A 15,148-nucleotide genomic window follows, 5' to 3' on the forward strand; every position below is an offset into this window, starting at 1 on the left:
AATTTGGAACGCACCTTGTAGTAAAAGACAGGATTAAAATCCTGGAACTACCAAAAAATAAACTGCAAAATATTTTCTTGTAACATTTTTAACAAGCAGCTCCATAAATATATACTGAAACATATTAGCGCGCCCTTGTAGCAACCCTATTGGAAAACCATTCATTAAGGATAAATCGTATAATTAGAAATTTCCTCCTACTACCGTTTAAGGCGGTGAAAAATGAAAAGTGATGCTCGATTGCTTTACTGACATCAAAAGGAGCACGAAATATAATGAAGTTATGTAATAAATGGTATTGCCTTTATCAGCTTGATTGCTGATTTCAAACGGAGCAGCGGCAGCAGAGACAATCAAAGCCATATTCTAAAAACAAACACATACGAACATGCATAGATATATAGTAAGCAGTGGTGGCACGAACGGGAATTTAAAGGTAGAAATTTGAAATTTCCTTCAGCTTGAATTATCAAAAAACCAAATGCCGATAATTTGTTGCACACAGCATTTCACAACAAAAAACCGCCACATAAACACACATATGCATGTATGTATGTATGCGCGTTGCTTGTGTTAGCGTGGAACCTTTTTCCCATTTGGAGCAGCAGCGCCGCACTGCACCCTATTTCGACATTTCCAGATCATCGCTTTCAATTAGACTCATTTTGGGAGTGTTTGCCGCCATCACTATCGCCAGCACCATCGCGTATCCAAAGCGGCATTGCCAGCCGATCCCTCGGCCGACGTCGCGTCTCATTGTCTAATGTTATGAAATTTCGCTTCTGTTTGGCGGCGGCATTGTGATGCATACAGTTTTTGATTGGAGTGATCGAATGAAAATGCACAAGAGTGCACATATATACGCATATACAAATATACAATTTTATATGTTTGTATATATTACATAGTGTTTTAATTATACCCCAAACAAGGTAAAAGGTTAGGTCCAGAAGGAGAATCGTACTAGTTCCTTACTTTTCAAGGTAGCGTTCTGAAATTTCGCACATATGCTTTTCTCCTCAAAAAGCTGCTAATTTGGTGGAATTGTCGATATAGGATAACTATAAAATTTAGCTGCCATACAAAGTAATCGAACAAAATAAAGTGCTTGTACAGAAAAGTTTTTTATTTGACAAGATATTTTTATGAAATTTGGCTTAAATTATTATCCACGATAATGGTTTAATTTCTGAAGAAATTGTTCCGTTGGGACCACTATAGCGTATAGTTGCCATACAAACCGAACGATCGGAATACATTTTTTGTATGCAAAACTTTTTTATTTGACAAAATATCTTCAAGAAATTTTTCACAGATTATTGTCCTAAATAATGTTACAATTTCGGAAAAATTTTTCCGATCGAACCACGATAGTATATAGCTGTCATACAAACCGAACGAGCGGAATAAAGTTCTTATATAGAGAAGTGTTTTATTAAACAAACTTTCTTCAAGAAATTCTGTACAGATCATTACTCAAGTCGAGGCTATAATATTCGAAAATATTGTTCAGATCGGCCCACTATAGCATATATGTAGCTGTCATACAAATGAACCATACAAAATGAAGATAAAATACTCTACATCCTTTTATACAATTATAAATACAACTGTAAAGGGTATTATAGCAGAAATTAACATTTTTTCTTGTTTTAATTTTCAATTTTACTTAATTTTTTCTTTATTTTATTTTTTTTTCTTTTTATAATTTTTATTTTATGTTTTCTTAAACTAGCAAACCATTCGGGGAGTGTTATCCATAATTTTCAATTTCGGCATTTTCTGTTTGCTTAAATTTCCTCGCCGGTGTGAGTGTGGTGTGTATGTGCGCTTTGTTGTTTTATGAAATTTATTTCCAGCGCATTGTTTGTCATGGTAAATTTCACTTGAATGCCAATAAGGCCACTTACTATTTGCGCTGAGCAATGGCGAATTTTCATTTTTGCAATTTTTCTCTTATTTTCATTGTTCGATGGTTTGCCATGCGAAGCATACGCACATACACAAATGCAAACATACTCATAACCACATACATACATATGTATGCTCCCATGTAGAATGTTGTTGAATGCATGCGGTCTTAATTACTTGCCGACAGGACTTTACCTTTCGCAGACAATTGTGCTGCCCATCATCATACATACATACAAATGCGCCCGTCATCATACACATGTGAGTATGCGCTCGTTTGCGTGCATCCTCTTGGCCGATTGTCCATTCTGCACATAATTTGGCATGCAATTGAAAAGCACTGCTGCCTTTTGTTTTTCAACGGCTTATTCTTATTTTGCATTTACAATATTTATTTATTTGTAGGTAGTAAAACAAGTATGTAAATACATACATATAGGCATGCAATAATTTTTTTCTTGCTATGTTTGTTTTTGTAATTTGTTGTTGCCTGTCAATTTGTTGTGATTTCTTGTTCATCTGCAATCAAGTGGAAATCCTTAAAGTGATTTTCGATAAATATATCTACACTTATGAAGCATATGAAGTGAGCTTGCAGATGTGTGCGTCAGCGTATAAAAAAAATATAAATATATGAGGGACTTTGTGGCTACCCAGCAGCTAAGTGGAGGTTGGGTTATTTAATTATAAATTCGTGGAGATATATCAGAATTAAATATATATCAACTGATCAAATTTGACTCGGACTGAAAAAAATCTTTATTAACGCCCTCAAAATAAGCTCCTTAGCCAATGCAAGCATACCAACACATAAACCAATTTTCCATACACTTGTTATAAGCCTCAACAAGGCATTAGTGCCTCCAGCGCCTTCAGCTAATTTTGATTTTCCCGATTTCGGCTTACATTCGGTGCACCATTCACTGAATTGTTGGACAATTTCGACTTATATCCATAAACTCACATATGATCATCACTAATGATGCTTTTGATGAATATAGGGTTGTCAGCTACGTTGTCAAGCATCTCTTCTACGATCTCTACATCTTCTTGTTTTAGTAAAGTATACAGTTCTTATAGTACCAGGCAAGCATTAACACGCATCATACGCAAAACTTTAACCGAAATGTGTTGAGTCGATCCATAAGAGGTATTAAGAGCCTCCTCTAACTCTCTGATTGCAAAACGTCATTTTTCCAGCACAGTTTCTTTAATTTCTTCGACGTTATCGTCATTAAGAGAGGTGAATGGACGACTCACTAGGTGCAAGTTTTCGATGACTTCACGACCTTTATTGTATGTTTTGTGCCACTCAACGACTTGTCTTCGTGATAAAGTAGACTTTTAAAGACAACAGCAATTCTGCAACATTCTCCTTAGCATTCCGTAGCCCTGATGCCATTGGAAACACAAAAATTCAAGCAAACTTGTTGTTAAACTCTTTTTCCATTATAAAAAGTCGCCTGAAATTTTTCCATTTCGTAAACAAACAGCTGTCAAACACATACCATGACATATGTATAGTAAGTGGAGCAAACTTTTCGCGCACATAAAAAAGGTAGTACCAAGCTAGGAAATTTTTTTTGTCATTTGAGTTTCAAATTTGATTAGAAGGTATGTTTACATATTGATAATATTTTCTTCGCCTTATTGAAATTTTCAGACCTAGTCCGGGTCAGTTTTGATCAGAAGTTATATTTTTATATTAGTAATATTTTCGTCTTCATATTTAAATATTGATATCTATTACAGCTTAACTACTAGAATTTTCTGATTAAAACCAGCCTCGGACAGATTTTTCGGAAAGTTGTCTCACAAAGCAAGCATAAATACATCAGCTTTTTTCAATAATTTTGCGAGAATCTTAATAAAACTCGAATATAAGTTATAATTCGGAATACAAGTTCAACTAGAGTACGAGTATCATGGCCCTATATGATATTTATGAGACTGATTTAGATATACCATACGAGTACCCATGAACGAATATGAAATAGTAATTTAGTGAAACTATTGGATTGAAATTAATATATGCACTGTTCAGAGCCAATGCTTTATTAGCGGTAACCGTTACCGGTGTATATCGATAATTATCAAACGACCATTGAGATTTCATTACTCAAGATTTGTTTAAAAAGCAATTAAATCTATTAAATTTGGTAAAAACGGAAACAGCTCGATATATTTACATATATCCTATCAGCAAATTAACGCGAACATGTGTCTTAAATTTTTGTGTTATAATTATGATAATTTATAGTCATTTAAAACAATAATAGTCTTAAAATCGAACTTGGGAAACGAAATGCTACTTTAGCTTGGAAGGCAGATTGAATTTATTTCCACGGCGAACAAAACGAGTATATGTTTCAGCAGCATGGATGATGACAACATCCGCTGAAGACGGATTCTATGCAAATGTTATGTATATTTACTGATATGAATGATATTCTGTAACTGTTTTCAAGCACACCAAAAGATTATCATTCAGCGAATGAAAAGTCAGTGACTATACAAGAACATATCGTTTGAATAGATATGAAGGGAAAAGATTTAATCAATCAAACAATAATTTTTATAATATAGATCACCATTTATTGAAAACTCTATCAATATATTTTTTAATAATTTATCAGCGAAGTATAATTTTTTCAACATTGGTTCTTCTTTGTCGTTGATCTGCTGCCTTTTTATTAGAAATCGGAATAACTTATTTAATAAATGATTTATAATCACTCAACATCGTTTCTTGTATACCTGAATGGCGCAAAAGGTCTCAATAAATACTAAAAAAAAAAAATATTTCAATAAATGAAACATATTTTGAAAAAATTTCTTTCTTCTTTTTTTTTTTTGAAATTAAAGTAACATTTTGACTGATTAATTCAAAACTACTTCACCTAGTTTTGTAATTTGGAACACACACTACTATTTTGAACAGTATTTTTGTAATGTAATATTTGTTGGCATACTTAAAAGTTTGATGAATCTAACCCAGAATGATATAATATTTTACCATCTTCCGAAAACGAAAAATTATTAATTTAATAAAATTATGAAATATTTGTTAAGAGCAATAACTGACTTTAATCGCCATATTGGCTTAGATTACAAACATTTTATTAACTAGTTTCTCATAGACTGATTGATATTAGTTATTTTCGAATATGCATTCGTATGCTGAATGAAGCGAAAACTGAGCCGTGATGCAGGAGTAGGGGTAGAAGATCTGAAAGTTCTGAATTCGAAATTATAATAATATATTAGTTTTTGACTAAGTTTGACTATCATTCTAATTTATTTTAATTACAATGAAAATATTTGGCTATCTCAGCTAAATCTATTAATTTTTTTCAGCAGAAATGTATTTATAACGACTTGAAATACATTTTGTAATAGGTTTTATGTAGCTAAAATTCGATACACAAAATTAAAAGATCGATCAAATATCTCTTTCAGATTTTCTGAAAACTAAAACGAAATTTCATGGATTGAAGAGAGAAAGGTATGAAATTCGTTGTTGTAAATACGAAATTGCGCGTATCTTTAAAAAATCTTAGGCTCTCTCTGAAGCCTCGTTCAATAACACTATTCTAAAGAGATTACTTTGACTTAGATATAATGCCTATTTTGTAGACATTTAAGCTCACAAATCCTAAAACTATCAACGGTGTCATAATGGTTGCTCTCGTTCATGCAATGCCACTTTTGTTATATTCTCGCAACAAAGTATTATAGTTTCGGTCACATAACGGTTGTTTGTAAGTCCTAAAACTAAAAGAGTCAGATATAGGGTTATATATACCAAAGTGATCAGGGTGACAAGTAGAGTTGAAATAATGATGTCTGTCTGTCCGTCCGTGCAAGCTGTAACTTGAGTAAAAATTGAGATATCTTGATGAAACTTGTCATGCGAGAGTATAAAATGTTCGGTGACACCCGAACTTAGCACTTACCTTACTTTTTTTGAAATACAAGAATACTTTCAAGTAAACAGTGAGAATAATGTTGAAAACATATGCTACATATATTCCAATAAAACTCCTTTCTAAGCATTTCTTTTATAATTCTTCAGTGCCATCTTATGACGACCCCGTCCAATCAAGATTGATACCGTATGGTTGATGGAACTGCTCTTTCTGTGCCTCACCATAATTTCAAAAATGATCCGAAAATCTTTCAAACAAACTTCTTTCGATGAATAAAACACGATTAAGTTAATAAGTACGTCTGATATTTATTAAAGTCTCCGCAAAATTTTCGACATATTTTCGGTAAGCTGTTCGGTAAAATGACTCAAATATTCAGCGCAACAAGAAAAGACTATATTTGTTAAGCTGTATCATATATTTTTAATGCGACTGCTATGCCGATTATAGATTTTAAAAAGCTTCATAGTTTTGTAGTATATCGGGACATGGCATAAATACCACTACGCAATAAATCTGAAGGAAAAATGATCGAGTTATGTGCTAAGTATGTGGGGTATTTGAAGTGTACTAAACAACAATTTGAATTCCAAAATGTTTCCTCACGCACTGCTATTTTTGTCACTTTAGAACATATTAGTGATTTGACACCCAAATCTCTTGACTACAACACCAAGAGTAATACGTGTTGGGAAATTTTTACTATCATTTTCGGTATTAGCAATCCAAAATTTGCAAGAAACAGTCTCTAACATTACAGTCGCAAAATCAGTATAAACTAGTGTAATGTGTTGCTGTCGGTAGTGGTTCAATAATAGTTATTAGTACAAACGAAACTTTTTAGATGTTTAATTATTGTTTTCGTTGAGACAAAACTACTTTATACCATAAATAAATATTTCTTAAATATTTAGTCTATCTAGCATTTCCAAGATGTTCCAAGATGTCTCAGAAGGCTTTATAATAATATGTGAATATTTTTTTTTTCAAAAAACTTTAGGCAAGTCGAGGACAACCGCCAGTAGAAAAAAATGTCTACTTAACTTTTTTGTTTTGGTGTTGCAGCTTAGCACAAGAATTTAATAAACAATTTAAAATAAAAATAGTTAATTAGATTTTAGTTTTATCACATCTCTTGTGAAAATTTTAGCTTTAAATCTGACTCATTAATTGTTTTAATTCACTGAGGCGTCCATTGTGAAAACCACATGAAATTGCAAACAAACTTCTTTGTAATGCATGATAAATGCACAGATATGCATATGAAAACACACATACACATATACATACAAATACCCGTACGAAGTCCACATATCTGCATATGCATGTGTGACAGTGTAGTTACATACGTACATATGTATTATGTAGACATATATTACAGCTCACCTTCAAACGTCAACGCGTCACTCAAGCCCAATGCTGACCGCTGCTTCTTCCAACTTAGCCGGCAGACGTAAACATTGTAATTAAAATTACTACAAAAAAAATACAAAAAACAAAAAACTGGTCGAATTAGCAAATCAAATGGTTATGTGGATACACATACAGACATACATAAATATATATGTGCATGTGTGTCTATGCAAATATGCTTGTTTGTGTCTGTGCTTTTTGGTCACGCTTTATAAACGCAAAGTTTCAAACATTAAATTTAATATTCTATATATATATTTCTATATATATATTTATATTATATACATATGTATATGTTGTGGCCTCCAAGGTTGTACCGACCATCGAGTGCACTGTCAAAAAGGTGGAGTTGTCAAGTTTCATTTGAAAAATTAAAATTTCGTAGCTATTTGTCAACTGACAGATCTTCTTCAGGTTAACAGTGGGAGCCACCGCCACCGAGTAAGGCTGTCAGACACCTGCTCGGGCGCGCTTCGTTCCTACATGACGCTAACAATTTCTATTAGTGCAACGTCTATTTTTTTGTTTTTTTTTTCAATTTAATTAAAAAACAAAATAAAAGCAGCAAATAAACAGTTAAAGCAGCTGAGCTGCGAACGCTGCGGGCAAATGAGGAGGAAGCGTACGGAAGACTGTAACTATGGCTTCCAAGAATGTAGAGTTAATTGACTCATCATTAATCCCAGTCCCAGTTGGTGCAGTAACTTTCAAGACGTAGTTATATATGTACATAAATACATATATATATTTGTTTATATATTCTATCTTACGTTTATAGTTACCATAGTTATAGTTATATATACAAACATATAAATGTAGCATATATGAAAGTATTTGTTGGCGCACATTGTAGCTATTTCATTAATATATAACCATACAAACATATATACACATAAATACGTAAATGCGTTGTGGCGTCATTTATGTATAAGCACCTATGCGCCGTTCTTGTATACCTGCTTTTGTTGCTCTCACAACCAATAGCCGCCCCCATCAGCGTGAGTGAGCGCGCATTAGTGTGGGCGTACTTGCTGCTGACTGACCAAGTGCCGCAACTGTTCTTGCTGCTCTTTCGCACCGCTGCGCTGCTTATCCAATAAGCGCTGTGGATCGTATGCAATGAGCACGACAATATGGTGTCTGCGCTGCGAGCATCCATTGACCCCGTTGGAGGCAAATTTGCGCTTGTATGTATTTGCTGGCATATATATGTGTATAAATATTTGTTATAYATATGTATGTATGTGTTAGCTGCCGAAAGTTTTTATAACGAAATTCATCCCCAAATACGTGGAAGCTGTGTTATATAGTGGGGGTTTCCAGTGAAAATTGGGCACTATGTTGCCCCTCCATAATTTCCAATTTTCTCGTGAAATTTTATTTGGAATATTTTTTTGTTGGAAATTTGGTAGACAAATATTAGTACATATATACTAGCTATTAATTTTGACGGTCATAATCACTAACACCTTTTCAGTTAGAACTTATTTATGTACAGTGGTGTATATACACATATCTATGTTGGCAGATAAGTACTCAATTTTATATATGTATATGTATGCAAATATTGCAAATAAATATGTATCACTGCAAGCATTTGCAAATCTCGTAAATGTTATTTACTTCTGTTCGGTTCGAGTAATAAATTTATATTGAGTCTTTAGCGTATTTACACACACAAATAACTAACTAACGTGTAGTCACATAGTGTTACATTTATAAATTCAGTTATTATCCATGATTCGAATTCTTCATGTCCTTATTTTGAATGTTTGTATACAAACGCGTAAGTACAAAGGTATTTATTTGTTTTGTATTATATGTATGTACAAGTATGTGTGTTTGTATATGTGCACTGATATAAACATGGCGAATATAACAGAAATTGAACGAGGTGCAAACCATGCATATGTTAAGTACATACATATGTGTATATAAAACAATTAGTAAAGTAGCTTTTGCTGAAATCATTAGTAAAACTTAAGGTTTATCTCGCAATTTAAGTTTTCTTGTTTTAGAAAATGGCGTCTCCATAAGAAAATTCATTGTTTTTCTTATATAAAGCTGTTTTTGACTCTTATAAATTCAACCACGGCCCTCTCCTTCCTTTTTTCCATCTCAGTTCTCCCGTAAGTTGTTTTTTTTTTTTGTTTTGCTTTAATTTTTGTTATTTTATCTTCCTTTTCTGATGAGTTTCAACCTATTGCGTATTTGGTTTTTATTTTTTGGTTAGGTTGCCCTGCACTACATACCAAAATTCGGTTTTTTTTTTACTTTTTTCTTTAATATAAATACATACTTATATTTGAAAGGCAATCGTTATAGGTATAGGATTTTTGATACATATTTCGAATCTGAATTGGAATTCGCCTTTTCGTCCAAAATCAAAATTTTGATTAGTTCTTTCTTCATTACTTATGTATAATCATCTATTGTAATAAAAATTTTTCTTTTTGGATTGGAGACAATTTTAAGGAATCAAGGGAATACAAAGACTTTCAAAATTATCTACCGATTTTTAAAGTGCTTCAAATTCTGTAAATGTACATTATTTTTAATTTATTTTGATTATGCTTCTTAAAAAAATAACAAGCATAGCAACTACAAATACGATTTACTTGCAGATGCACTAAACAAATGAAGTAAATTTTGATTATCAAGATTTTCTAAGATTTAAATGCGTAATTTCAAAGCTTCTCACTTATTAGTTGTGTCAGTTGAAACATATAAAACCATTTTGAATCAACATCTTATACTGTTCCACTTTCCAATAGGTAACTGAACTATTAATGGTGATATTATAACCAAATTAACAGTTAGTGGTCTTAATGTATAAGTCTTCGGATCCGAAAATATTTGCAATCGGTCCTTATTTTATCGGTGACTTATTTAATTCTCATATATTGGATTTGCTGATTCTCGTTATTCTAGCTGACTTCATACCATATATGTACATATACATATATACACTAGTCAGAAAAAGTTTGCGTAAAAGACTCATATGCTTCCTAATTATTAAAAAACTTCCAGAAATAACAAAAAATTCGAACAAATTTTCTTTTTTATTTATATGTTGGAATTCAGTTTTTGTATACATAACATTTTAATATTGCAGGATATATGTAAATTAGGGTTAAAAAGAAGAATGGCATTAAAAATAGACAAAATTCACTTCAGAAAAAGTTTACGTACAAAAAAATAAAAAAATTTAAAAAATGTATTTTGTATGAAAATGACAGTTTCTGGTAACTAGTTGGATACCCTTTGCGTTGTAGGACCTCTCTTAGTCGTATGTGCATATGTACATGTTTACATAAAGTGGCGGATGTATAATTTCTTTCTGAGGGTTTTTCTTCTCAAACAAATTTTTAATAATGATATTACAAAAATTTATATTTATTTATATAAATTTATTATTATTAAATTTTAAATATGAATTAAAATCTCTGATTTTGGTTGGAGAAGGGGATTTTTGATACTCAATAAAGAAAAAAGAGTTATTGTACCGGATATCTAAAATCTATACATAGTGGATTGAACCGCCGAAAATGCAATATTCGACTTGATAAGACTCGATACTATTCCGACACCTTAAGACCGGATGTTGTGGGAATTAATATGCAAATGATCCCCACCATCTCCTAGATCATCCTAAGGACGCACTATAATGATTTCCATCTCTTTCCAACTCTGTTGGGCTAAATGTCGGCCAAAGTGTGAGTTATTTTGTTTAGCAACGCATATTCTGTTCTAATTTGGTCACTGTTTATAGTGCACACATAAAATTAGTTATGAATTCAACTTAAGAAGCATTTAACTATAAATGGATGTATGCGATAATGCGATTCAATGATTTAAATATGCTAAAAATTTAAATAATTTATATTTGTTTGTAATAGATTATTAAATGTTAATGAGTTTATTTTCAAATAACTGAAATTTAAAATACTAAATCATAGATTATATTATTTACAACTGGAAGGAATGGCATTCTCAATTTTATTCCAAGCATCCATCAGCAGTGTGTCATTGCATACTTTAAGGCTGCTTTAAACAAAAAGTGCACTTGAATTCCTTATTGCTCACCTCAGCGACATCTGCAAATTGCTTATAGCAATGAGAGAGTGGAATGAAATTTGAATGGAACGTAATCTTAGATTCCACTCAAAACGGAAATCGTAGCAAACACTGAACGTACATGTTTAGGAGTCACATTCAAATTAACTATTTGAAAGTGTGTATATAACGGGTAAATAACTTGAAAATGGCGATTCGTTTTTAATTTGTGTGCAAAATACAGCCCACATATCTTTTATCGCCTAAAAATTGCAATAATTCAGTCTTTTAAAATTTAAAAATAATTTTTAATTAATTTTTCCATAAAATATCCGAAAGGCAATATGAAATTAAGACTTAAAACTTCAGTAAACCCGTCGGAGGAGGCAGAGGAACAGGAAGACCTCCACCCCCTTTAAGAGATAAGGTGGAAAAGGAGCTGGCTACACTTGGAATCTCCAATTCGCGCCTGAAAAAGGAAGGACTGGCGCGCTGTTGTAAGCCCGGCTATAACCGCGTAGGCGTTGTCTACGCCATTAAAGAGCTACATATATAACATTGCTTCACAGACGTTAACGCGACGCTGTTTTTCGAAAAAATTTAGTGATTTCGGAACTAATAGTGCTTTTACTTTTGTTTTAGACCCAAAAGATATTTCAAAATGATTTTCACTGATCCTTCTGATATTCGAACGATGTCAGTAAGATCTCTGAATGTTCATCGTCGATTCTCAAGCACCAATTCTTTTTCATTTTTGACGTGTTGATAATCAGTTGGTGTTGATAGCAGTCCTGGATGTGGTTCGTCGTCAACGCGTTCTCGACGCTCTTTGAATAAGTTCCACCAATGAAAAGCACTTACTCGAGATAAACAATTATCTTTAAAGGCCTTTCCCAACGTTCTGAACTTTAAGGGAGCGGAAATTTGATTCCGTACACATAGTTTAATGGAACTTTAATGCATTTTATTGTATTTCAGAGAGACAAATGCACACTAAACACTAATGATTTTTTTGTTGTGAAATTTGGCACAGAAGTCATTGATAGTCATATCAACCTAGAAAAAAAAATTTGACAAATGGGTCTTAATATTTTTTGCACACATTAGTACATATTCACACGCATTTGATTTTTGCTATAAGCAAAAGTAAGTTAAGTATACAACTGTATACAAATGATTCTGTATAGAAATTTATATAAATGCATACACATATGTATTAAGTACATATGCACCTATGTACATACATTGATATAACTTATGCATTTGGATTTGGTTGAGATTTCCGCGCAATAAGAGGAAATTTTGCCAAAACCGTATTTCATGTTTGCCTATTTTATGGCCCTTTCTTGTTTACGTCGTAAATTACACACAATATGAAAACAAAGGTGTGTTGCAGACTTTGGTGTGCCAATATAACGGAATCTTCCACCAAAACACCTTTCAACATTTAAAGCAAATAGTCATTTGTAAACATAAAGTAAAGCAACAATTAAAATACATTAAATTACTGCAAGCATTTACATATGTATGTATTTTTATATAAGGATGTATATATGAAAGATTCTAACAAGGTGTTACAATTGTTGAAAGAAATTATCTTTTGAAAAGTAATATATGTACAAGTATATAAAATTGGACAGAGTGGTTGTTGAGGTTAGTTTTAACCTGAGTCGATTTAGCCAGATTCGTCTGTATATTCACGAGCTAGTCCATCAATTTATGAGAAATCGTTCCGAAATTTTGCATAAATTATTTTTTTATCGAGAGGCTGCTCATTTGTCGGAACGGCCGATATTGGATCACTAGAGCAAGTAGCTGCCGTACAAGCTGAACGATCGGCATCAAATGCTTGTATGGAAAACGGTTTCAATTGAGAAGATATTTTAACGAAATTTTACAGGAATTATTACGTGAGACAATTGTGCAATCTCCGTGGAAATTGATTAGAATTGAGAATTATGTAATATAGCTGTCACACGAACTAACCGATCGAATTCAACTTCTTCATTTTTATAAGATATTCTAGCTTTCGTACGACCGAAGTTAACGTTTTTATCTTGTTTCTGTTAACATAGGGTTATAGTTAAGCAAAGTCAACAACCTTTCATGAAGTCAATGACCCCTTCATGATGTCTATGACCTTTTGATTATACATATTTAGCGAATTTTTTATTTTATTTATGTCAACGACCCTAGTTTATTAACTTTTGGTAAGGTCAATGTTGATTTTCTTTGTCTTTAGCGAGGACAACAACCTCTTATCGTGATCAATGTTTCTGAAGGTTGTTGATATTGGTTTTAATCCAAAACAGCCAATTTTTGAGATTGGGAACTAAATAAAGTACATCCTAAGAAACTTTAGAAGATTATAATTTATTCGACAATGGAACCAAGAATTACTACTGTTGCTATTTTCAGCAAGAATCATATGCTTGAAAATTTTAAGTGAATAGAATTGGTGTAAAATTCGATTTATGTGTTTCTATAATAAGTATATCTTATATGTGAAAATTTTATAACAGATTTGGTTTATCTTTTGTACCACAATATGGTTAGTTAAGACAATGTCAATATTTGAATGAATTCTAACGATTTTCAAAAAGTTCAATATCGATTGGAACAATGTATGCCTTAGAGTTTTCAAGCATCTTGCTATTGGTTGAATAATAAAATAAATAATTTTCCCTGTCCAAACCGCTGTCATGTCAAAGCGCTTGGGTTAATCAAATTTGGCATATAAGTCTAATATTGCAGTGTTGCCAATGGTTTCAAGATTCTATTGGGTATTGCCAATGTCACCGACGTGGATTTCAAGGGAGCTGTTATCATCAAGGAGTTTATCAAGGACCATCAAGCAAGTTTGTTGCTGATGCTGCTGCCTCTACTTCAGCTGCCGGTGCTGGCGCTGCTGCCAAAAAAGCACCAGAAAGAAGGAGGAGGACTCCGAGTCAGAAGATGACGGCGATATGGGTTTCCGTCTCTTTGACTAAGCAGCTCAACTATAAAGTTGATTATAATAATATTTTCGATGATCGATAAAATGACTAAGGAATTCATGTTTAATAAATCCAGAAAGAGTGAAATTCGTTTCCCTTTTCCTTACTCCAGAATAAACTGTAAAAATTTGCGCTAATAAAGAATCATACAATAACATTTATTTCGCCGCCACTGTGCGCATATTTTCACTTCGACACCTGTATATATGATCAGCTGTGGGCAATATTTCATCCATTTAGCAGCCTAATAATAAATAGTAATGCTACGAAAAAGAAATACCAGAAAAACCCCTCTTCAAATAGATCTTCTGTTACAAACTGTTTTGGTTGCGTATACGCACTTGTGCACAGGCAGCCAAGCATACTTTCATGTTTATGTGCAAATAAACGCACACATACTTTGCTACATGCACATGCATGTGGCAGTAATAGCAGCAACGAGCACTTAATAGCATAAACGACACCCGCTGCTTCGCAAATGGCCGATGAATGCCAATTAGTAGCAACAACAAGCCAAGCACACAAAATGCTTGCGCAGCATGCTATAAGTGCAGGTAAGTACGAGTACAAGTATGCTGCGCGGCGACGATCGCAGCCGATCCCTCTTTGGTTAATTTATTTATACGATAAACAAACAAGCGAATTTCATGGACTTCATTGAATATGTGCGAGCGCTTGCAATGTTTTCTTAATTTTTTTCACACCTTTTTTTTTCAAAAATTTGTATACAGCATTTGTTTATTTTTTATTTTTTTTTCCAAAGCGTATGGCATTTGTGAGCGAATGGCAAACGTGAGCACTTGTGTGCAAGAAATTCGCAAAGTGTTAAAGGAGAGCGAAAAT

General features: G+C 32.8%; 1 protein-coding gene across 7 annotated transcripts in view; it reads right to left on the reverse strand.

The window, feature by feature from the left end:
- LOC108977262 (homeotic protein ocelliless) overlaps positions 1-15,148 on the reverse strand; it is a 166,930-nt gene that overhangs the window by 122,087 nt on the left and 29,695 nt on the right. For 2 of the 7 annotated variants that reach the window (XM_018946873.1, XM_018946871.1), the window contains exon 2: positions 7,227-7,315. The exons of the other annotated variants lie outside the window; for them this stretch is intronic. The gene's annotated coding sequence lies outside the window, so the exon portion shown is untranslated. The remainder of the gene's footprint in view (positions 1-7,226; positions 7,316-15,148) is intronic. 7 annotated transcript variants of the gene reach the window in all.

Source organism: Bactrocera latifrons, unplaced genomic scaffold (genome assembly GCF_001853355.1).
Source record: "Bactrocera latifrons isolate USDA-ARS-PBARC rearing strain unplaced genomic scaffold, ASM185335v1 scaffold_86, whole genome shotgun sequence".
In the NCBI taxonomy this organism is placed as follows: domain Eukaryota; kingdom Metazoa; phylum Arthropoda; class Insecta; order Diptera; family Tephritidae; genus Bactrocera; species Bactrocera latifrons.